The sequence below is a fragment of the Panthera onca genome, chromosome D4, assembly GCF_046562875.1.
Source record: "Panthera onca isolate mPanOnc1 chromosome D4, mPanOnc1 haplotype 2, whole genome shotgun sequence".
Taxonomy (NCBI): domain Eukaryota; kingdom Metazoa; phylum Chordata; class Mammalia; order Carnivora; family Felidae; genus Panthera; species Panthera onca.
The window spans coordinates 63,435,701-63,461,025 of NC_138351.1; the positions used below are offsets into that span (position 1 = coordinate 63,435,701).

Sequence of the window (25,325 nt, forward strand, 5' to 3'; positions counted from 1 at the left end):
AACTTAATGGAACTATACATAGATCAGTACTTCCAAGATACCACTGAATATCTAGTAAAGCCACATGCCAGTAAATAAAAATGAGTAAAGTCTCCTTATTAAAAGACTAAGATTCTTGGGGTGTCTGGGTGGCTCAGTCAGTTAAGCGTCTGACTTTGGCTCAGGTCATGATCTCACGGTTTGTGTGTTCAAGCCCCACATTGGGCTCTGTACTGATAGCCCAGAGCCTGGAAGCTGCTTTGGATTCTGTGTCTCCCTCTCTCTCTGCCCCTCCCCTGTTCACACTCTGTCTCTCTCTCTCAAAAATAAAATAAAATATATTAAAAACTTAAAAAAAAATTTAAAAGACCAAGACTGTCAAATTGCATGTAAAAATATAATCTAATTATTTGTGTCTATCTACAACAGACATGCCCAATTAAAAACTGACTTATTAAAGTTAAAAGAAGGAAGATGGGAAAAAATATTTTGTAAGTAAAAATAAAAAAATACTTTGTGATATTATCAGATAATTTAAATATTTGATGAAAAATGTTAATTTTGTTAATAAAGCGTATTTCTTTTTTTTTTAATTTTTTTTTTAACGTTTATTTATTTTTGAGACAGAGAGAGACAGAGCATGAACGGGGGAGGGGCAGAGAGAGAGGGAGACACAGAATCGGAAGCAGGCTCCAGGCTCTGAGCCATCAGCCCAGAGCCCGACGCGGGGCTCGAACTCACGGACCGTGAGATCGTGACCTGAGCTGAAGTCGGACGCTTAACCGACTGAGCCACCCAGGCGCCCCAATAAAGCGTATTTCTAATAAAGCCTTAACTATCATGGAATTTTATGTGCTGGAAAGAAATGACTAAAGCAACAGTGAAATTTGGTTTTCCCCATTAGATTGGCAAGGATTTAAAAGATTCTCAATACTTTGTGTTAATGCCTAGTGATGTGACTGCAAAGAGATGGGAACTCTAGATATTTATGTCATAGTAGAACTTGGAATCAGCTTTTACAGGCTTGTCCTGCAATATCTACAAAGAACCTGAACAGTATGTATACACTATACTATATACACCCATTAATTCCACATTTAACAAATTTATCCAAAGCAAGTAATTGGAGAACTTTTCGAAGGTGAAGATAAAGGATATATATTGCAAAGTAATATATGGTAATAAAAATGGATAACCATTGTACTCTCCAGTATAGTGAATTGGTTAAATAAAGTGTAGAATATCCGTACAATGGAATAGAATGTAGTCATTATATTATTACTAATATAGAATGTGTGCCTTAGACAAACACTGGGCACTAGAACCAGGACTTAATTGTTTAGAAGTTGGACCTTGGGGCGCCTGGGTGGCGCAGTCGGTTGAGCGTCCGACTTCAGCCAGGTCACGATCTCACGGTCCGTGAGTTCGAGCCCCGCGTCGGGCTCTGGGCTGATGGCTCAGAGCCTGGAGCCTGTTTCCGATTCTGTGTCTCCCTCTTTCTCTGTCCCTCCCCCGTTCATGCTCTGTCTCTCTCTGTCCCAAAAATAAATAAAAAAATTAAAAAAAAAAAAAAAAAAAAAAAAAAAAAAAAAAGAAGTTGGACCTTGATAAATCCAGTTTTTTTAAAATAACAAACTCATAATATATTATGAAATGAAAATAAATTTCACACTATATAAAATACGTAATTTCAGGTATGTATATGTACATAGAAAGGAGAAATGGAAGGATATCCGTCAAAATTAAAGCAGTGGATATCTTTGCATAGGGAGACCAGGGTGGCTCTCTGTCTTCTATATGCTTCTTACAGTATATCATTTTCAAAATTATTTTTTTTCATCATGGTAAGTGTACTCTTTAATACCCATCCGCTATTTCTTCCATCCCCTGACCTAAATTCCCTCTGGTAACCATCAGTTTGTTCTCTATAGTTATGAGTCTGTTTCTTGGTTTGTCTCTCTCTCTCTCAATCTTTTCCTTTGTTTGTTTGATTTTGTTTCCTAAGTTCCACATGTGAGTGAAATCATATGGTATTTGTCTTTCTCTGACTGACTTGTTTTGCTTAGCCTTATACTCTCTAGATCTATCCATGGTTATTGCAAATGGCAAGATTTAATTCTTTTTTGATGGCTGAATAATATTCAAGTGTGTGTGTATGTGTGTGTGTGTGTGTGTATGTGTGTATGTGTGTGTGTGTGCGTGTGTACACCACCTCTTCTTTATCCATTCATCTATCAATAGATACTTGGGTTGCTTTCATAGTTTGGCTATTGTAAATAATGCTACTATAAACATAGAGGTGCATGTATCCCTTTGAATTAGTGTTTTTGTGTTTTGGGTTAAATACCCAGTAGTGTGATTGATGGATTTTAGGGTACTTCTATTTTTAATTTTTTGAGGAACCTCCATACAGTTTCCCACAGTAGCTGTACTAATTTGTATTCCCCCCAACAGTACAAGAGGGTTTCTTTTTCTGCACATCTACTTGTTTCTTGTGTTGTTGAGTTTAGTCATTCGACAGGTGTGAGGTGGTGATATCTCATTGTAGTTTTGGTCTGCATTTCCCTGGTTATGAGTGATGTTGGCCATCTTTTCATGTGTCTTTTGGCCACCTATATATCTTCTTTGGTGAAATGTCTGTTCATGTCTTCTGCCATTTTTAATCAGATTATTCATTTTTTGGGTGTTGAGTTGTATCAGTTTTTTATATATTTTGGATCCTAACCCTTTATTGGATATATCATTTGCAAATATCTTCTCCCATTTAGTAGGTTGCTTTTTAGTTTTGTTGATTGTTTCCTTTGCTGTGCAGAAGCTTTTTATTTTGATGTGGGCCCAATAGTTTATTTTTGCTTTTGTTTCCCTTGCCTCAGGAGACACGTAGAAAAATGTTGCTACAGCCAATGTCAGAGATTATTGCCTGTGCTCTTTTCAAGGATTTATTTTTTTATTTTTTTAATGTCTATTTATTTTTGAGAGAGAGACAGAGCACAAGTGGGGGAGGGACAGAGAGAGAGAGGGAGACATAGAATCCAAAGCAGGCTCCAAGCTGTCAGCACAGAGCCCAACATGGGGCTTGAACTCACGAACTGTGGGATTATGACCTGAGTTGAAGTCAGACACTTAACCAACTGAGCCACCCAGATGCCCCTCTTCAAGGATTCTTATGATTTCAGGTCTTACATTTAGGTCTTTAATCCATTTTGAGTTTATTTTTGTGTATGGGTAAGAAAGTGGTCCAGTTTCATTCTTTTGCATATGGCTGTCCATTTTTTCCAACATCATTTGTTGAAGAGACCGTCTTTTTCCCATTGTATATTCATTCCTCCTTTGTCAAAGATTAATTGACCATATAATTGTGAGTTTATTTCTGGGTTTTAGGTTCTATTCCATTGATCTATGTGACAGTATTTATGCCAATATCATACTGTTTTATTTACTACTGCTTTGTAATATAACTTGAAATCTAGAAGTGTGATACTTCTAGTTTTGTTTTTCTTTCTCAAGGTTGCTTTGGCGATTTGAGGTCTTTTGTGGTTCTGTACAAATTTTAGGATTGTTTGGTCTAATTCTATGAAAATGCTGTTTGTGTTTTGATAGGGATTGCATTAAGTCTGTAGATTGCTTTGCATAGTATAGACTTATAACAATATTTGTTCTTTTAACCCATGAACATGGAATGTCTTTCCATTTCTTTGTGTTGTCTTGAATTTCTTTCATCAATGTTTTATAGTTTTCAGAGTACAGGTCTTTCACTTCTCTGGTTAACTTTATTCCTAGATGTTTTATTGTTTTTGGTGCAATTGTAAATGGGATTGTTTTCTTAATTTCATTTTCTGCTGCTTCATTATTAGTGTAGAGGAATGCAGCAGATTTCTGCACATTGGTTTTGTATCCTGTGACTTTACTGAATTCATGTATCAGTTCTAGTATTTTTTTTGGTGGAGTCCTTAGGGTGTTCCATATATAGTATCATGTCATCTGCAAATAGTGGAAGTTTTACTTCTTCCATGCTGATTTGGATGCTTTTTCTTTCTTTTTGTTGCCAGATTGCTGTGGCTAGGACTTTCAGTTCTACGTTAAATAACAGTGGTGAGAATGGACATCTAACAGTATATTAAAGAAAATTAAAAAAAAGAAAATCATATACCACAATGAGATGGGAGTTATTCCCAGGATACAAAGTAGTTTAATATTTGGAAAACAATCTGGGGCACCTGGGTGTCTCAGTTGGTTGATTTCTTTCTTGATTTCTGCTCATGGTTCATGAGATCGAGCCCCGGATCAGGGTCTGTGCTGACAGTGTGGAGCTTGCTTGTGATTCTCTCTCTTCTCCTCTCTTTGTCCCTCCCCTGCTTGTGCTTTCTCTCTTTCTCAAAATAAATAAATAAACATTTAGAAAATATTTGCAAAACAATCAATATGGTGTGTCACATCAATAAGAGAAAGGATAAAAACCATATGATCATTTTAATAGAGGCAGAAAAGCACTTGACAAACTACAACATCCATTGATGATAAAAAGCCTCTGTAAAGTAGGTCTAGAGGGAACATATCTCAACATAATAAAGGCCTTATATGATAAATCCACAGCCAACATCATACTCTATGGTGAAAAACTGAGAGCTTTTCCCCTACAGTCAGGTATGAGACAAGGATGCCCACTTTCACCAATTTTATTCAATATAGTATATGATTTTTAACATAGTAAGAGTGGTTTAATAATCTGTAAAACACTGTAAAGCCATGTCCTTTATTAAGTTTATTTGTTTATTTTGAGAGAGAGTGCACGTGTGTGCAAGCAGGGGAGGGGCAGAAAGAGAGGGAGAGAGAGAATCCTAAGTAGGCTTCAAGCTGTCAGCACAGAGCATGATGCATGGCTCAGTTCCACAAACCTTGAGATCACGACCTGAGCTGAAATCAACTCAGATGCTCCAGTGAGTCACCCAGGCTCCCCTAAAACTATTTCCTTTAAATAAGCTCTTTCTGAAGGTCATGAAATGGAGGCTTGAAAACATGCACAGACACACAAGATTCTTGAATGAGAAGTCATATGTGTGTGTGTGTGTGTGTGTGTGTGTGTGTGTGTTTAAATTAATTTATTGTTTAATTTACAATTGTTTAAGTTAGTTTAAATTGTTTAAGTTAGCATATAGTGCAACAATGATTTCAGGAGTAGACTCCTTAAGCCTCTTACCCATTTAGCTCCATTGTATATATAATCCACATCTTCTTTATCCATTCATCCATTGATGGACATTTGGGCTCTTTCCATACTTTGGCTATTGTCGATAGTGCTGCTATAAGCATTGGAGTGCATGTGCCCCTTCGAAACAGCACACCTGTATCCCTTGGGTAAATACCTAGTAGTGCAATTGCTGGGTTGTAGGGTAGTTCTATTTTCAGTTTTCTGAGGAACCTCCATACAGTTTTCCAGAGTGGCTGTACCAGTTTGCATTCCCACCAGCAGTGTAAAAGGGATCCTCTTTCTCTGCATCCTTGCCAACATCTGTTGTTGCCTTAGTTGTTAATGTTAGCCATTTTGACATGCGTGAGATATCTCATTGTGGTTTTGATTTGTATTTCCCTGATGATGAGTGATGTTGAGCATTTTTCATGTGTCTGTTTGCCACCTGGATGTCTTCTTTGGAGGTGTCTATTCATGTCTTTTGCCCATTTCTTCACTGGATTATGTGTTTTTGGGGTGTTGAGTTTGATAGTTTCTTTGTAGCTTTTGTATACTAACCCTTTATCTCATAGGTAGTTTGCAAATATCTTCTCCCATTCCGTCGGTTGCCTTTTAGTTTTGTTGATTTTTTCCTTCGCTGTGCAGAAGGTTTTTATTTTGATGAGGTCCCAGTAGTTCATTTTTGCTTGTTTCCTTTGCCTCCAGAGATGTGTTGAGTAAGAAGTTGCTGCGGCTGAGGTCAAAGAGGTTTTTGCCTGCTTTCTCCTCTAGGATTTTGATGGCTTCCTGTCTTACATTTAGGTCTTTCATCCATTTTGAGTTTATTTTTGTGTATGGTATAAGAAAGTGGTCTAGGTTCATTTTTCTTCATGTTGCTGTCCAGTTTTCCCAGCACCATTTGCTGAAGAGACTGTCTTTATTCCATTGTATATTCTTTCCTGCTTTGTCAAAGATTAGTTGGCCATATGTCTGTGGGTCCATTTCTGGGTTCTCTATTATGTTTCATTGATCTGAGTCTGTTTTTGTGCCAGTACCATACTATCTTGATGATTACAGCTTTGTAATACATCTTGAAGTTTGGGATTGTGATGCCTCTAGCTTTGGTTTTCTTTTTCAAGATTGTTTTGGCTATTTTGGATCTTTTCTGGTTCCATACAAATTTTAGGATTGTTTTTTCTAGCTCTGTGAAGAATGCTGGTGTTATTTTGATAGGGATTGCTTGAATGAGAAGTTATATTAAGTGATAACAATTATTTTCCAAATATTGAGGAAAATTTTATAAAGGAATGATAATTTACATGGTTGTCCCCCAATGAAATATTAAAATGCATTAAAAGTTAGAATATGGAAAATAAAAAGTCCTAATGAGACACATATTGATGGAATAGAGGAAGAGTCCTGAAATATATTCATGTGATAAAGGTTACATTTAAAATCAGCAAGAAAAGATTGAATGTGTCATAAATCAGGCTAGACATTGATTAAACAATTTTGGAAATGTTACATCATACCACATCAAAATAAATTCTACTTGAATTAGAGATATAAATGTTTCAAAAGGAGTGAAATAAATAGGATATAGAATAAGTAAATAAATGTAGAAAAACTGAAGTACATATAGGTGACTATCTATATCCATATATCATATAGAGGCATGAAATCTAAGTATGCTACCACAGGCAGAAAATATACAATGGAAAGGTATGGCACATAAAGAGTAAATTTTTCCCTTATGTCAGAAACACCATAAATGAAAATAAAAGACAGATACATGAATGATGGATTGCTTCTGTATTCCGTGCTTTCTAATTTTTCCACAGTGAGAATGCTACTTGGTAGTCTCCATGAGGACCTGATGTACAAATGATGATGGGGAAGCAGAGCATGGGGGTTAAGGGGACTTCGGTGCCAGACAACATGTGTTCCAATCCTAGAATATTTTTTTGTGTGACACAGGCAATTTAATCTAACCTCTCTGTGCCTCATTTCTCTGATCTTTGTAATGAAGATAGAACCTACTTGAGAGTGGTCAGGATTAAGTGTGTTAATTTTTATGCATGACTCTCAGAATACTGAATATGTAGTAAGCACTCTAAATGATAGCTATTATTATCTAAGACCTTTTGAGTTCCAACATGCTTTGATTCTATGGATGACTAAAGAGTGAATGGGATCTAGGAGCAAACTACTCTTTCCCAGTAGAATAATTGACTTCAGGAGAGGACAACAGAGCCGAATGAATTGTGCTTTTGCCTCAAGGTTTAAGAGAAGCCTGTGGTTCTAGGCACTGGTCAAACAGGGCCAGTTGATAGGGCTGAAGTTACATTACTGAGATAGAAGAGGAAACAGAACAAGAAATAGCATGTCTGTTTTATTTTCTGCATAAGCAAAGCAAATGTATAAAATGATAGCACAAATTGTATTGCGGTGGGAGGGAGTAGGTGAGCAGACAAGCTCTCTTTGTTTATTCTAACATATGGACAGTAAATGCAATTCCAATTTCCCCCTAATTTTTCTCTCTACACAAAAGCTGAAATTCTGGATATACTGGCTACAAATGATGCCTCGTCTCAACTTAGCCTTTCATTTCCTGTTTGACTCTGCAGCAGTGTTGATGAGCTGCTTCATTGTTTTTCCATGGTTGCCCACATGACACACACCTACTAGAGCCATGATGAAAATAATAGACGTGTTGAACAGAGGATGAGTAATTATAAATCTGCCGTGTGTCCACATGATATCTGCACCAGGGAAAAGAGAAGAGAAGTAGCAATTAACTGAAATACGACTGTTTTGAAGCAGATTGAGAAGAAACATAGGACCAGAATACATACTGGGTTTGGAGGCTCACTCTTTTTACTTTTGAAATTATTGTATTCTTTTTTTTTTTTTGGTATTCTTTTTTTAAGTACAAGAGCAACATATGCTAATTGTAGAGGAAAAAGGAAACAGAGACAAGAAAAATAACATGACCTATAATCTCAACCCCAAATCTTGCAGAGGATTAAATAATGAATGTGGACAAGGTGCAAACCACTCTTTTAAGAGTAGAACATTTTGGTATATATCCCTCTGATCTTTTACTTTATCTTTGTGCAAAAATGTAGTCAAATGATATTTGGTATTTTATACTTCTTTTCACTTAATATATATTTGCTATATATTACAAAGGAGTTGTAAAATATTTATGAACCAAATTTTAATATCTGTATAAAATTCTATTACAAAATCTATTATAAATAGCATAGTTTATTTTACCTATCTTCTGATTTTGGACATTTTAGATTACCTCTTTCCTGTGACTATTGTTGTACAGAAATATTTGGGCACATGAGTTATTTCCTTAGGACAAATTCTTAGAAATTAAATTGCATATATATATATATATATATATTTATATATATATATATATATTTATATATATTTATATATGCTTTTTAAAAAATGTTTATTTTTGAGAGAGAGACACACACACACAGTGCAAGCATGGGCAGGTAGAGAGAGAGGGAGACACAGAATCTGAAGCGGGCTCCAGGCTCCAAGCTGTCAGCACAGAGCCTGACGCAGATTTCAAACTATGAATGGTGAGATCCTGACCTGAGCCATGTCGCTTAACCAACTGAGCCACCCAGGCACCCCATAGTTTATATATATTTAAAAGAACTTGATACCTTGCCAAATTGCTCTGAAGTCAGGTACTATAAATTTATGATTTACACACACACACACACACACACACATACACACACACATATATATATATATATATATATATATATATATATGTATATATACATAAAGATTTCAGTGTAGAAATATAGAATAATGAAATTTAGGAGTATATTTTCATAACCATGGGTAGAGAGAACTTCCTAACAGGAAACCCAATTGCAATAAGAGACTAATGTAATAAATTTCAAAAAACATCAACATTTGTATGTTTAAGTATAACATAAATGAAAGCAAAGGCTAGAAGACAAAAAGGAAAAAAAATATTTCAACATCTATGATGGACAAAATTTAAGAAGCTTGATAAACAAAGGCTTCCTATAAATGGATAAGAATAAGGCAAATGACCTAATAAAAATGGGCAAAGTATATGCACAGATAATTCACAGAAGAATACAGATAGCTAGTAAAGACATGAAAAGATGCTTATTTCACCCGTACTCAGGGAAATAAGAAACAATTAGTGTGGTAAAAATGGGAAACTTTGGAAACACTAAGTGTTGGTGAAAATACAAAATGGGTAGTTGTACATTGCTGGGTGGAATTTGAATTGCTAGAAGTTGATGGGAAAGCATCTGGCAATATCTGTGAAGGTGTAAAATACATGATATCATCTGATCTTGTAATCCCTTTTTGTAATTTATAATAAAGAGCAGAAGTGCAAGTGTTTAAGGATATATGAATAAGGATATTTATTTAGTGTTGTTTGTACTGGCAAAAAAAAAACCCCAAGCTGGAAACAACTTGAATGAACATTAATAGGAGAATAGTTGGATTGATTATAATAATCTTTACTACAAACTGTTATACCAAAATTAAAAAGAGTAAACCAGATTTACATATTTTGAACTGTATGGATTCCAATGATACAATATTATGTGGAAAAAAAAAGTGGGAGATTAATGTACAAGATAGTATCACATTTCAGATTAAAAAGAAAAATAAGTGCTAATCTAATATGTACTTTATTGGAGAATAAACATGTAATGCTTGTTTTCTTCAGTAACTGTCACTTTCATATCTTTTTCAGATTTCCTCCCTACTGTAATAGGAATGCTTAGTAATATTCAGCCAAATCCATAATTTTCAGTTTTTAGAATCTTATTTTAGTTCTCGAGACTCAACCAAAGATATGCATGAGCTATGCATTTTATCCCATTTTCAACAATCAGATAAGTTGCTTCTCTTCTCTTCCCGAAGATCAAGAGGGTGGAGTTGTTGATGGAAGTTCCTCAAGAGGGTGGATGTGTTGGTGAAAGTTTCTACTTTATGAATCCAGAGAGGACTTCATGGGAAGAAAGAGACTGGCTTAACCTACACTGATTCACACGTTGTTGATAAAAGATGGAATTACAAGATTGCTGTTAGTGATCATTCCACTTGCTTTTTCACTATATCCATTTAATTAATTCCTTGTTCAATTGAGATTATTTAGAGTAGTAAAAGTTAAATATCTAATTGGAAAACTAGTTCCCATCGTGTATGATATAGAAAAGACTATTCAGTAGAAAGGACATCTAGTGAAGTAAGTTAATAAAATGTCTTCCTTAAAAGCCCATATAGAAATTATGATTCCTAATGTCCAAAGTCTGTCTAGTAGCAGGGGCACCTTTGTTCACTGGGTTTTCCCAAAGAATCAGAATTGATCTTATTGTGCATTTATAGGACTTTCTAAGGGCATTTGGACTATTTTCAAGAGACTTAGCCCTGAAACATAGATGCAGGAAGTCATACATATGACTACCGCCTTTCTTTCTATTTTCCTCTGGTTCATGAGTGTTCTTATTCCCTGTCCCACTGAATGTAGCAATTGTCATTTCCCACGTGACCTCTATTCTCATACAGTTGCTGAGATATCTCTGTTGACTTCTCTTGCATCTGTTCTGTTCTTTCCTCAGCCCAAGGATAAAGCCTCCTATATCCTAAGACAGTTTTTATTCTCTTTGTCCATGGTTAAGGTTATTCATTCTCCTTTCTTCCCATGCATCAATATCACTATTCAAAGTAGGTGAGAGCTTGGCACAGTAGGTGAAATCTCCACCTGATACTGACCCTGGCCATGATTCTGATTTCTAAGGGTGGTCCACCAAGATGGCAAGTTCCATGGTGCTCAGAATTTGCTACCCCATAAACAAAAATCACATGCAGGGCATCTCTGTATAAGCAGTTGCTTTCACTCTTGGCCTGATCCTATGGACACAATACCCGCTGCTACTGCCAGAGAGAAAAATCTTGAAATGTTTACAGAAAGTCGTGATTCATAAAATGCAAATCATAAAGCAAAAACATGTAGAGCTGGAGGGGACACAAGCCAAACCCTCTCATTTTACAGTCAAGAAAGCACAAGCTCAAGAGACTTATCCAAGGTCACACAGCTGGTTGACTTGCAAGCTCAGAACTAGGAGTCAAGTCTTGGTACTTGCTGTTGAGTTGTTTATTTGTGAAATGGAATACCAAAACAGCATGGGAAGGAAATCCTGATAACCTATATTTCTTTCTGTTCATTTAAAAATAACTCCCCAGGGGTGCCTGAGTGGCTCAGTCCATTGAGCATACAACTTTTCATTTCTGCTCAGATCATGATCTCAAGCTTTGTGAGATTGAGCCCTGCAGCACAAAGCCTGCTTGGGATTCTCTGTCTCCCTCTCTCTGCCCCTCCCCCGTCAAAATAAATAATAATAAAAAAAAAAACCTCCCCAAACAACCTGAAAGTGTTAAATTGTGCTTAGTCACATTGTAGGTTTTACCACTTTGAGAGTCTTAAGAAGACATCCCCTTGTAAAATTCTTGTCTTTGTGTGTTAAGGTGCAGGTTTTTCACAGATAATTGTAAATTGGTTCATTAACATTTCTGTCTTCCTAATGCTTTGCCATTGTCATTTAGGGAATAGAAGGTAATTTTGTAATGTGTACATACTGGGATGCTCATTCAAATTACCTAGGGAGCTTTTAAAAAGTATCAATGCCCTTAGAGACTGTGATTTGATTGGTCTGGAGTGAGACCCAGGCTTGGGTATTTTTCAAAAGACTCCTGAATAACTCTAACGTACAGCTAGAGTTGAAAATCACAACTCTAGAGTCGTGATTCTCAAGTTGTGGTCTCTGGTCCAGCAGCTTTGGCATCACCTGGAAACTTGCTTGAAATGCAAATTCCCAGACCCTTGCTTAAACCTGATCAGAAACTGAGGGCAAGGATGAGCAAGCAAGTTTTAACAGGTTCCCAGAGTGATGCTAATGAATACTAACATTTGAGAAACCACTGGTCTAGCCCATAGTAAATATATGGCCTGTTTCAGCAAATAGTTTCTTTAAAAAAAATTTTTTTTTTAAATGTTTATTTTTGAGAGAGAGAGAGAGAGGGAGACAGAGACAGAGAGACAGAGCACAAGTAGGGGAGGAACAGAGAGAGAGGGAGACACAGAATCGGAGGCAGGTTCTGTGCTGTCAGCACAGAGCCCAACGTGGGGGTTAAACTCACAAACCGTGAGATCATGACCTGAGCCGAAGCCGGTGGCTCAACCGACTGAGCCACCCAGGTGCTCCAGTAAATAGTTTCAAGGGAACACAGCCACACTCATTCATTTATATATAATACAATGACAGAGTTTAGTAGTTGTGATAGAGACTGTATCACCCATAAAGCCTGAATTATTTATGATCCAGCCTTTTATTTATTAAAAAAATTTTTTTAACGTTTATTTTTGAGAGAGAGAGGCGCGCGCACGTATGCACAAGTGGGGGAGAGCCAGAAAAGGGAGTCAGAAGATCTGAAGCATGCTCCGTGAGCTCAGAGCCCGACACTCAGGAATTGTGAGATCAGACCTGAGTGGAAATCCAGAATCGACCACTTAACTGACTGAACCACTCAGCACCACATGATCCAGCCTTTTAAAGAAAAAAATTTGACCCCTGAACTGTGCTTTTCAAAAATTTTTTAATGTAATGAGATTTTTAAAATTGTAGTTGACACACAGTGTTACATTAGTTTCCGGTGTACAGCACAGTGATTTGACAATTCTAAACATTATCCTGTGCTCACCAGAAATGTAGCTACCATCTGTCAACATTCAAAGCTATTATAGTACCACTAACTATATTCTCTAGGCTGTACCCTTCATCCTCACGACTTTTTCTTTTTTTTTTTATTTTTTTTATTTTTTTATTTATTTATTTATTTTTTTTAAATTTTTTTTTTTTTCAACGTTTTTTATTTATTTTTGGGACAGAGAGAGACAGAGCATGAACGGGGGAGGGGCAGAGAGAGAGGGAGACACAGAATCGGAAACAGGCTCCAGGCTCCGAGCCATCAGCCCAGAGCCTGACGCGGGGCTCGAACTCACGGACCGTGAGATCGTGACCTGGCTGAAGTCGGACGCTTAACCGACTGCGCCACCCAGGCGCCCCACGACTTTTTCATTCCATAACTGGAAGCCTGTATCTCCCACTCACCTTCACCCATTTTCCCCATCCCCCACTCCCCATCCCACTCCCCTCTGGCAGCCATCAGTTCTCTGTATTTATGGGTCTATTTCTGCTTTGTTTGTTCATGTTGTTTTTTAGGTTCCACATATAAGTGAAATCATATGGTATTTGTCACACTTATTTCACTTAGCATAATATTCTCTAGGTCCATCCATGTTGTTGCAAATGGCAAGATCTCATTTTTTTTTTTTAAATGGCTGAGTAATATATATGTGTGTGTGAGTGTGTGTGTGTGTACACATATATTACATTTTCTTTATCCATTCATCTATCAGTGGACACTTGGGTTGCTTCCAGGTCTTGGCTATTGTAAATAATGCTGCAATACATATAGGGGTGCATATATCTTTTTGAGTTAGTATTTTTGTTTTCTTTGGGTAAATAGTAGAATTGGTATTATATGGTACTTCTGGATCATATGGTATTTCTATTTTTATTTTTTGAGGAACTTCCATATTATTTTCCACAGTAGCTGCACCAGTTTACATTCCCACCAGCAGTGCATGAGGGTTCCTTTTTCTCCCATTTTCTTTTTTCTCCTTTCTCACCAACACGTGTTATTTCTTTTTGATTCTATCCATTCTGACAGGTGTAAGGTGATATCTCATTGTGATTTTGACTTGTATTTCCATGATGATGAGTGATGTTGAGCATCTCTTCAAGTGTCTGTTTACCATCTGTATGTCTTCTTTGGAAAAATGTCTATTCCAGTCCTATGTACTTTTCAAACTTCAGTGTAGAGATGAATCACCTGGGGATATTGTTTAACTGCAGATTCTAATTCAGTGGACCTGTGATGGGGCCTGAGCTCCTGTTTTCTAATAGCTTCCAGGTGATATTCAAGTTGTTGGTCTGTGAAGGACACTTTAAGCAGCAAGGGTCTATAGCAATGTTGTCTGATAGAAACACAATGTGATGAGACTTCTCAGTTGGGACTCTTAAAATATAGTTAGGGAGATTTTTGTGGGGAAGTTTCTAGAAGCCCTGAAATCTTTGGTATGGGTGTGTGAAAGTCACATTAAATCTGGAAAGGCCCTTATAAAGGGTGACCATATAAAGTACATTCCTAAACTGGGACACCTCTGAGAGGGAAAAAGGATGTTATTAATAAAATAGGAGAACAGATGTCAATTGGAACTGTCCTGGACAAATTGGGTGTATGTATGGTCACTCTGCTTACAAAGGATCTAATTCATAGTTCTTGAAGGGACCAGCTATATACTGTGAGGAACTTTTTCCAAAATAAAAATGTAGCTGGGAGTGGGAGGGGAGTGTGGTGGAGAGGGGAGCTGTTTATCAGAATTTGGTAATAAGAAGGGCCATGTAGTTTACAACAGCGCTCCACGTGGCTATCTTGTTCCCCTCACCCTCCATCCTGAAACCCACACTGAGGATCACGGTATTAGGGTCATAAGGCAGCACAGTCAGGACCAGAAGCCAGAGCCCAGCACTGCACCCGGCACAGAGGAGGTGTTGATTGTGCGTTTATTGACTGTCTGACAGAATGCAAGTGCCTTAACCTCTAGTCTGTAACCCTTCCTATGGGATTCTGTTTCTGGAGCAGAGCAGCCTGAAGCTTGCGCATGTGCGTGCCTGTGCACAGGCTCCAGGGGGCGCTCTCACCGGGGTCACTGCAGTTCCCTCCACAGGCTGTGATCGAATCTTCCTGCCACTCACCTGGGTAAATTCCTGAGGCGAGGCACACAGCAGTATCCCCGCAGGACCGGGAGCCATTTGTTAGAAATTGCTTTGCCTGGGGAGACTCTAATCTTCGGCTTGTACTGGTAGCCCATGACTGAGGTGCTGGGGAGAAGGGCTGAGTGAGAAAGAGGCAAAGGACTGCAGAACAGCGCCTCCAGCCAACGTGTGCGCGCCCACGTGATGAAGGGCAGCCGGCGATACAGGCGCCATATTTTCTGGGTTTAGTCTGTCAGTAAATAATAGGGCACAGATGTTGCTGAATATTTTATGATTAACTTGCCCCAGGGGTCCCTAAATGTTTTATAATTTCTGAGTAAAGAAAGAAAGCATCCAAGGCTGTGGATTCTTAGCAGCAAGTTCAGCATCATTTTAATGCCTAATATAAGGAGACATTCCTTCTCACAATCGCAGTTAGAAGAGGGCGGTAGCCATAGAGGTCACAGCTTCCGTTTAATGCGAACAGCCTGAACACAGGAAAATAACATCAAACTAGAGGACTGGAGGCTGATATCAGGACCACTGTAATGATTCTGTGCCTTGAATTTGGACAAAATTTTGAAAACTGACATGGAAGTCTTGCTTCTTTTAGTTGAAGGCTTTTTTTTGGGATAGACCCATGGAGCAGAAGCGTTTTCTTTGTGAGCAGGAGGTACAGTTGTTTGTTTATAAGGGACAAATTCATCTCAAGCTTTGGTCTCCTTATTATAAGGAGGCCCTCTGAATCTTCCTGGCCCTCGGTTCTTAACCCACATCTACATCATCTTTAACAGCAGAGGGCACCCTGCTTCAGCATTCTGAGAGAGGATCAGATGACCTGGGTTATATGTGTGTCTATTCTTAATTTACCTCTTCACATCCTTCGAGTGAACTCAAAGTGGAATCATCCACAGGTCAGGGAGGGTGTGGGGGGTGTGGGTAGATGGCAAGATGTCATTAGAGAGTAGGGAGGAATGGCCTACCCTGCAGGGTGATGGTGAAGCACATGGGTTTGGGAGGATGAACTTGGGTTCAAATTCTAGCATTGCTTCTTACCAGCTCTGTGTTGTTGAGGGAGTTATTTTTCCTCTTTTCAGTTTCTACATTAATAAAATGGTGATGTATATTTGTAAAGTCCTTGGCACAATGCTTGGCTCATAGGAAGTGCTCAATAGCTTTGAAAACTGGCAAGCAAGCAAACAAGCAAATGTCTTCAGGTTCAAGCTAGGGGAAGAGAGAGGCAGAAAATGAGTAGAGAGCTGCTTTCCTACCAGGCTGGAGTAACTCATTTTGGGAAATATTACACAGACTCAGGTTTTATGTATATTCTCATTGACTGATTGATTAAAAACAATCCCTTATAAGATGTGAATAGACTTTGTTATATTTCATTTTAGTTTTCCATTTATTTGGGAGGTGCTGGTATTCTTTCACTTCTAAATGATTTAACAGTGTGAAATTCTAAAATAGGAGTTTGAAATCATTCTCTGAAATAATCCTGTGCTTTTTCAGAGAGAAGCTTGATACGCTCAAGGATTAAACCAATTTAAAGAAGAAGAGTGATATAAGTTGTTTGGAGGTACTTTCCAAACGTTGTTCCAGATTTGGGGTCTGAGGATATAAAGGAAGTGGCTTTTACCACGCTTCACTTTGAATGGTAAGAACCTCCTTTGACACAGTTGATAGAATTTCAGAGCGAGAAGAATCTTTAAGGTTTCAGCATTTAAGAAAAAATACCGTACCTGTTTCTACCCCCTCAACTAAATAAAAATCTCTTAGCATCAGGCTAGGTTAGCAGTGCTTTTACAAGTTTCTCAGGTGATTCTAATATGCAGCCAGCAGTGTGAACCCTTGTTCTACACAACTTATTTTACTAATGGGGAAAGTACTTTATGCTGGTGGGGGAAAGTACTTGTCTGTCTTCCATGCAGCCTCTCGAGTAGAGAGGCTTAAAATAGAAATCCAACAGGTTAAAAACCTTCAGTGACCTCCCTCTCCCCTTCCCCCCACCATCTCTTTTCAGTTTTTGGGACAGAGTTCAGGGTTTTCAGCCTAGCTCACAACTCTTTTCAGTGTTGGCCTCTTGCTAAGCCTCTCACCTCAATTTTTCTATTCCCTTTACTTCTCCCCCTACACTCTTCTGTATAGTCATGCACGACTGTTTACATCTCCATGATGTGGCATGACACGTCCCAGTGTCATACTTTACAATACTTTCCTTCCTCGTGCTGGACTGCCTTTATCTCTTCATTTTCAAAATGTAGCTCAAGCTGAGATATTCAAATAGGGAGGGAACAAGGAAATACTAGCTGTGGCTGCTTGGGTGAAAACACTGTAGTTTTTTTTTTCTTTTTTTTTAAGACTGGGAAATATTCTTTGAGATTTTAGCATTTCTAGCCCAAATTTTTCAGGGCTAGGTTGGTTTCATAAATGTGTAAAGGAGGATCAGTTATGAGAAAAAAAAGTGATGGGGCTCTGGCCGCCTGGACAGCATGTCCTCCATTTAAATATGATTAAATTAAACTTTTGAGAAACAGGGCAGTCATTCCAGGGACTGCCAGTTCACAACTTTGAATCACTTTGTTTTACAGACGAGGAAACTGAGAACCAGAGAGAACACTGGGAACATGGTAGTATATAGCAGTGCGAGAGCCTAGGTCTTCTAAATTTAGGTCCAGTCTTCACAATGCACCATACAACTTGGCACATTTCCTTTTTAAGTTCTAGTGTATTTATTCCAGATAATAATAATACTCATTAACATTTAGTCAATGTTATACAGTTAGAAAAAAACACTAATCCCATTTTATAAACTGCAGTTCAGGAAGGTGCTGTAGAATGATGTGTCTTGCTTCCTGGGTTAGACTTGCTTCCTGGGTTAGACTTCTTATGTTCAGAGGCAGAACAGAGGGCTGCCTGGAGTGTCCTACTATGGAATGCAGTCTTGGCTCCCAGTGAGACCATGTAGGAGGCAAGTGAATCCCTGCCATGCTTCCCTCCCAGCTCACACTTACTATATAGTGAAATCTTAGCTCTGGTGTCGGATTGATTGATTTCCTTCTCTAGGCTGTGTGGGTAGATTTTACCCTTTAAGAATTTCTGAAAATAAAAGCATTTCTCCCAACCTTCTTTTCTAGAAGAGATTTTATTCACCCAGACGAAAGTACACAGTAAAATGTGAAAATTATCCTCCTACATACATACATATGAAGTTGAATCTGGACATTTACTTTGGTCTGGTGGACAGCTACTGTACTGGCTGGGTTTTGAAAGCTTCCTTGCTGGAAGGAAGATAAGGCTTTGTTCTGACACATGGACACTCTGGGCCCATTTGCCTGCTTCAGGGGCCATGGTCCAACCCAAAGTATGGAGAGCACCTAGGTCTGCTTTGGCTCTTCTAAACAGAGCTTTCCCAACTCCCAGTTTCTGTACGTCTCAAGAGACAACTAAAGAAAAGCCTTTAGCTTTGCCAAGAGACTCACTATTGGGGATAGAAGAAAGTCTTACATACATGATACAATCAACAGGAATGGGAAAGAGCAGAAATAATAACCTGTGAAGGGAGGTGTATAGGATAAAATTATGCTTCTCCATTGGTCAGGAAATGCTACAGGTGTGGAGAGGAGAGGCTGGGAATTTGGGAAGTCCATTGGTTGGCAAGGCTGCCTTTGCTCCCTACATGAAAGCATCTCTCACCATAGATAGGAGATTTCCTTCTTAACTGTGGACACTTGCTATTTCTCTGTCTTGTTCTGAAGTTGTGGTGACTCATAGTGGTTTATGAGATGTAGGCAACTTCCTGGCTCAGTGTTGCTAAATGTCCAAGTGTGTCTTTATTCATGCTGTGGTCACAGAAAGGGTAACTCCCCTTGCAAAGCAGGAAAGTTTGTGTTTCAGGAAGACTTTTCTCAGTTAGTACACTTTATTTATTGGACTTCAAAGCCTTTGTTGAAGAAATAGAAATATTTAAAATAAAAGAAAAACGTAAGTTAAAATTAAAAATAAAACAACAGGGACTGAAGAACATTAAGTTATTTTCACTTTATAAAAGGGAAGGGAGAAGCCACAGGTTTATTTTAAATAGCAAGATCTCCAGTAATTTAACAAGTGTTTTCCTTTATATACAATTTTTAAGAAACAAAATGTTAATTTATTTATATTTATATATTATTTCCATTCTTTTCACTGTGCATTAAAATTTTTTTTGATGTTTATTCATTTTTGAGAGAGAGAGAAACAGAGCATGAGCAGGGGAGGGGCAGAGAGAAAGGGAGACACAGAATCCGAAGCAGGCTCCAGAGAGACACAGAATCAATCTGAAGCAGGCTCCAGGCTCTGAGCTGTCAGCACAGAGCCCAATGCAGGGCTTGAACTCAAATTCTTTGTGAAATCATGACCTGAGCCAAAGTCAGATGCTTAACCGACTGAGCCACCAAGGTGCCCCTCTTTTCACTGTTCATTTTAAATGCGAAGCTGATCTTGAGATATATAGACACCTAAGCCATTTTTAAAGATGAAGAAATTAATATTTATGAAGGCCTCCCTTTCCATTCTGATTTGCTATATGTTATGGTTACAAGTTTCAGACTTGTATTCACAACTTGATAAATTTGTATGTAGACGTTATATATCTGTATTATAGTCCCTGAGTTGCGGTGTCCTTATGTATCTGACATTATGACAATGGCATTTTCTGTATTAACTGCTGGAGGTACCTGTCCTCACTGTCTAGTTCTTAGAAAATCCTTCATATTCAAAGGAGCTAGTGAGTGGGAGCCATCACAATTGTTCTTTAAAAGATTTTAGATAAGAAATGGATCCACTAAACAATCTGCAAGGAAAGCCATCTCTCTTAGGTGGTTTCCATGTTCTTAAAATTCCCCAAATGTGCAGTTTTTCTTTGGTTATTTAATCTCTGCTGCAGATGTCCATCTAATTTATTTGCAATTTATCATAGATTTTAATTTATAGTAAAAGTACTGGGCCATATTTGCAAAAAGATAATATATTTTTTTCATGCCTCATTGCTCATTCCAGTTTCAGTGAATAATTGGTTTTTTCCATTATTATGAATTTATCTTTGGATGTTAATACTTTTGGATAATGAGTAGTTTCATAAGGTTCTTCTCCAGATGTCACATTGCAAACCTGACACACCTGGAACCTTCTTGTGCCAATGTCTAAATGACACCCCTGGTCACCATTCAGGCTTAATTTTCACGAATACAACTTGTGAGTACTAAAACAAGTTGTTTACCTTAATGCGAATCAGAACATCTCTATGTGTATAGTAAAAATGTAATACTTGCCCTGCCTGCTTCAGAAGAAGGCAGTGTATCTTGAAGGTTATGAGAAATGAGCTCTGTGGTCAGATTGGCCAGTGTTCAAGTCTTGGCTCAGCTACTTAGTACAGTGTGATTCTGGGGTGGTTACTTGACCTTTCTGATCCTCAGTTTCTGCATCTAGACAATGGGAAAAATAATACCAACCTGTGGGATTGTTATGAAGGTGAAATTCAGCAATGTATTTTATATGCTTAGAGTAATGCTGGGCATATTGTGAATTTCTTCAATTAATTGTGGCATATTTATGCATCTGTAGTTACATATTTGTGAAGATCAAATAAAATATACACAAAAGTGGTTTGTAAGTGTTAACGAGCCATTCAGATATATTGGCATCATTACTTGAGCATTCTGGTATTTTTTGAGCTTTGAGTTACAAACCTCCTGGGGACCTGAGTGAACCAGCCACCGAGCCACAGGAAGGCTGATGCTTGTCCACCTTCTGTCTCTAGCTCCAAATAGGACCCACCATCTGTTGGGCAGCCACTGTACTCTAGGTCCTATCTTTTGCTTACTTTATTATTAACCCTCACAACAATCCTCCAAGGTAGGTATGATTCACATTATACAGATAAAGAAAACAAGTTCAGCAAATTTAAATAGATTTAATAACTTATTGAAAGTTTATGTTAGACAGCTCTTAAGTTGGGGGATTAAAATCAAAACTTCGGGCGCCTGGGTGGCTCAGTCGGTTAAGCATCCGACTTCAGCTCAGGTCATGATCTCATGGTTCATGAGTTCGAGCCCCGCATCAGGCTCTGTGCTGACAGCTCAAAGTTCAGAGCCTGGAGCCTGCTTCAGATTCTGTCTCTCTCTCTCTCTCTCTCTCTCTCTCTCTCTCTCTCTGCCCCGACCCCGCTCACGCTCTGTCTCTCTCTCAAAAATAAATAAATGTTAAAAAAAATAAAAAAAACCCAAAACTCAAGTTTATCTGGTTTTGAAGTATGGGTACTTTTACTGTACTATATGCCCTGGTGGGAGTGTAACGACAGTTATGAGCCAGACAGATTTATCCCTTGTCCTGGTTCTGCCACTTATAAGCTCTGTGTCCTTGGGTAACTTGGCTTACTAGTTGAACATAGGTTTCTGCATCTGTAAAATGGCAATAACAAGACCTACCCCACAGGAATGTTGTGAGTATTAAATTAGAAAGCACATAGTAAGTGATAGTAAATAATAGCTGTTTATATTTTATCTTGTCTTCAGGTGCTTTCCATCTCCCATGGGGGTGCTGGAGATCCGCTCCTCCCTCTTCAGGCCAGCAGGGGGCAGTAGAGACCATAAAGGATATGACCAAACCAGGGCTATAGTTTTAACGACCCCACGCTGCACCCCCCCCCCCCCCCCCCGCCCCCAGATGGTGTCCACCTAGCAGTCTAGGAATTTCTGAATCAAATCAGATCCTTAGTGGTCTTTGATTCTGGCTCTTAGAAGGAAAAATAAGCCCCCCCCCCCACCCCCCAACCATCCTTGATTTTATAGAGAAAACGAGCCACAACAGTAATAATCCCTAGTGTTTGGATAAGACTCAGAATACATGGTTTTATATTATACACAAAACCATTCACAGTCGGCCCATGTTAGCAGTTTCATTAAGCTCATGAAGACATTAATATCATTAGGAAAACGTAAGGAGAATACCTCCAGCTCCTCCATTAGACCCAATTAGCCGAGCGCTGCAGCACAAAGGAGGTCCATGCCATTCCTGTCTGTGCTCAGGCTTGCAGCCACCATGATCCCCATTAGATTGCTACTCGCCAGTCATTAAATCAGTCTCATTCGTGTTACAGAGCCATCATTCCCAAAATAGGTTGCTTTCAAGAAATGAATATTGGTAATTGAGAATGATGACAACATAAGATGATAAACACAGATGCAGATAGGATCAAACATTGATAGATGGAGTGGGGGTGATATATCCCAATTGCTTTGAAATATTACTTATTCTTTTTTCATTTCTTACAACGACCCTATGGGATCCTTATTATTTTCATTTTTGCTGTAGTTTCTCTGACTTGCTCCCACTTGCTGTCATGAGTTCCTGCAAAGTTCTCTATGTTTTTCTGGTAGTTCTCAAAGGTGGGGTGTCTCATGTGTATCATGAACAAATACAGCATGGCACATGTACTTTTATTCCTCCTGCCCTCATACCCCCACATGCTGAGGTCGGTTTCTCCCACTGGTCACAGTTTCCTCTGCTCTACAATGTAGTGACTGTTTCTGCTGGTTATTACTTTGGGTGTTTTGCAGCTCTGAAGGTGACAAACTTGTGGTGTTTTATGTTCAAATGTGTATGTGAAGATTGTGCCTCTTTCCTCTTAAAAAAAATCACATCCTGTTAGACACTCTATCAAGAGGCCCTTGGATTCTTTATGAAAATGGGCATCTTTTGGCCCATCCTGTCCATTTCTCATCCTTCAAGATTGAGCTTAGATATCCTATTTTCCAGGAAGTCTTCCCCAAATCCCAGGTTGCTCTGTGAGCCTCCCCCACCCCTTTGATCCCAAAGTGCTTTGCTTACTATCTTGGCACACCATATCTACAAAAGGCTAGCAGGGCAGATGATGAGTAACTCCTTATTTGCTCTCGAATCCCCAGCACCGAGGGCAGTACCTGGCCTCTAAATCCATGTTCAGGAAGTGAAACTAATTTCCTCTTCAGTGTTGTGATTGCTCCTGGTTCTGTTTCCTCCACCCTGTTAGCTTTCTCTAATCACTTCTGTTTGGTGCCTGCCTTCTTCGAATTACATATTTGAATGCCTCTTTTTACCTAGTCCTCTGGATTAGTGGTCTGGTTTTGAATGGTCCACCAGGTTTTAAACCAATACTGTATTTTGATGATTGTATTAGTTTCCCAGGGCTGCTGTAACAAAGTACAACAAACCTGGTCACTTAGACCCGGGGATTTATTATCTTCGTTCTGGAGGCCAGAAGTCAGAAATCAGGGTGTCAGCTGGGTTGGTTCCTTCTGAGAGCTAGGAGGGAGTCTCTGTTCAGTGCCTGCTCTCTTAGCTTTTGGTGGCCTCAGGTGGTCCTTAGCTTGCTGATGATGTTCTCTCTGTGTCTTCACGTCATCCTCCCTCTGTAAATGTTTGTCTCTTTATCAGAATTTCCCTGGTTTATAAGGGCACCAGTCATATTGGATTAGGGCCCATCTTAATGACCTTGCCTTAACTTGATCATCTGCAAAGACCCTAGTTGCAAATAAGATCACATTTACAGGTACCAGGGATTAAGACTTCAACATCGTTTTGGGAGACACAGTGCAACCCATAACAAGTGTCTCATCTGGTAATAAATATTTCAAGGGTAGTTGGTGCCACACAGCTGGCCTAGGTTTGGCCAAAGCTTCCCATATTGGCTTCTGTTTTCTAGGAGAATTATTGCTGGTTCACTTTCCTTTTCCACCTTCTCAAGGAGAGTACAGAGCTCAGACTAGGACCTGTTTCTAATGTTTCATCTTTCAAGTGGACTGGGCTGTACATTTATTTTGAGAAGCATTGGCAGCCAGCTGAAACCAACTTCAGTAACATCCTGGGCTATTCAGGGCTTCTGTCCTAGCCCATTTGTGGGAAGACAATGTATTATTAACTGGTATCTTACAGCAGCCTTCTGATAATGCATTCCAGCATTTTATAGGTTTGCTACCTCTGAATGGTTTGGAAATTCTCTGAATAATCCCACAGAGGCTGGGTAATCTTAGAAAATATCTTAATAGCAGTGAATCGATCAGAATAGACTTGTTTGGCACAATCCACAGAGATCACCTCTAGGGAGAAAACAAAGCCAAAAACAGCAGAAAGAACTGAGTGGAAGAAATGAAACCGGTGGAAGATTTAGCCAATTTCTAATTTGGATTTAAATTACTGGCTTAATCTTGGCTGAGGTGGTGCTTCGGGAGGTGCCTCCATTGCTTTCCTTGTCAATTTGATGCTCAGTTTATGAACTGTGTGTCTTTCCATTTCATGTTCTTTCCCTCTGTGGTTTCTGACTCCCTGGAATGATGTTCACAAGGTAAGTTACAGTAGAGGGGGGAGTCCCTTACCTGATGCAGACTCATGCAGGTTTGCAGTCCCTTACTGAAAGTTGTGGCTTTACACTGGTGGCTCTCAGTCCTGGCTACATTCCCACAGATTCTGTTGCAATTGGTCTGGGTGGGCCTGGGTATCAGTGCTTTTTAAGAGTTGATCTGGTGATTCCAGTATATTGCCTATGTTGGAAACTATTCTTGCACCTTTCTGCTTTTTAAGAGTTGATGTGGCGATTCCAGTATATTGCCCATGTTGGAAACTACTCTTGCACCTTTCTGGTTTGTTTGATTCAAAAGATAAAAGGGCTAAGTTAGGGGAATGTTTGAAATGTAGAGTCAGCCTGAATCTCTTGAGACCACATCTTCTCCTCTACAACCCCTATCCCTAGCTAGGTACATTAAGGAGGCAAAATTCCCACCCCAGCTCCTGACCATAGCCATTGTAATGGAAAGCCATGCAGCTCCATGATATTTGTTTACTGCCCACAGCCTTGAGTCCATCCTATTGTCTGATTCTCTAGACACTGGGTTTTCAGTTCCTGATGAAATTGCCTTTTACTTCATGTCCTTTTGGCTGGATTGGTAAGTTTAAGTTACTTGACTACTTTAAGACTTTCTTAAATGGTGTGATGGTGGTTGTACAGCATTGTGAAAGTACTTAATGCCACTGAATTGCATGCTTAAAAATGGTTAAAATTGTGAATTTTATGTTATGTGTGTTTTACCACACTATAAAAATATAAAATAAAAAAAAAAGACTAGGTATTTGACTATACCCTGTGGGACAATAGTGGCTCTCTGAGGAAAAAAAGAAAAGCCTTATTGGTAATATTTGCTGATTTCGGTGGTGTAAATGCTTCCCCCCAGGCCAATTTCAAGCTATTGACATGACTTTGA

General features: G+C 38.8%; 1 long non-coding RNA gene across 2 annotated transcripts in view; it reads left to right on the forward strand.

Moving 5' to 3' along the window:
* LOC144614050 (uncharacterized) overlaps positions 1-25,325 on the forward strand; it is a 254,684-nt gene that overhangs the window by 58,081 nt on the left and 171,278 nt on the right. For both annotated transcript variants that reach the window (XR_013551582.2, XR_013551581.1), the window contains exon 2: positions 16,567-16,711. This is a non-coding gene — a long non-coding RNA (uncharacterized LOC144614050). The remainder of the gene's footprint in view (positions 1-16,566; positions 16,712-25,325) is intronic.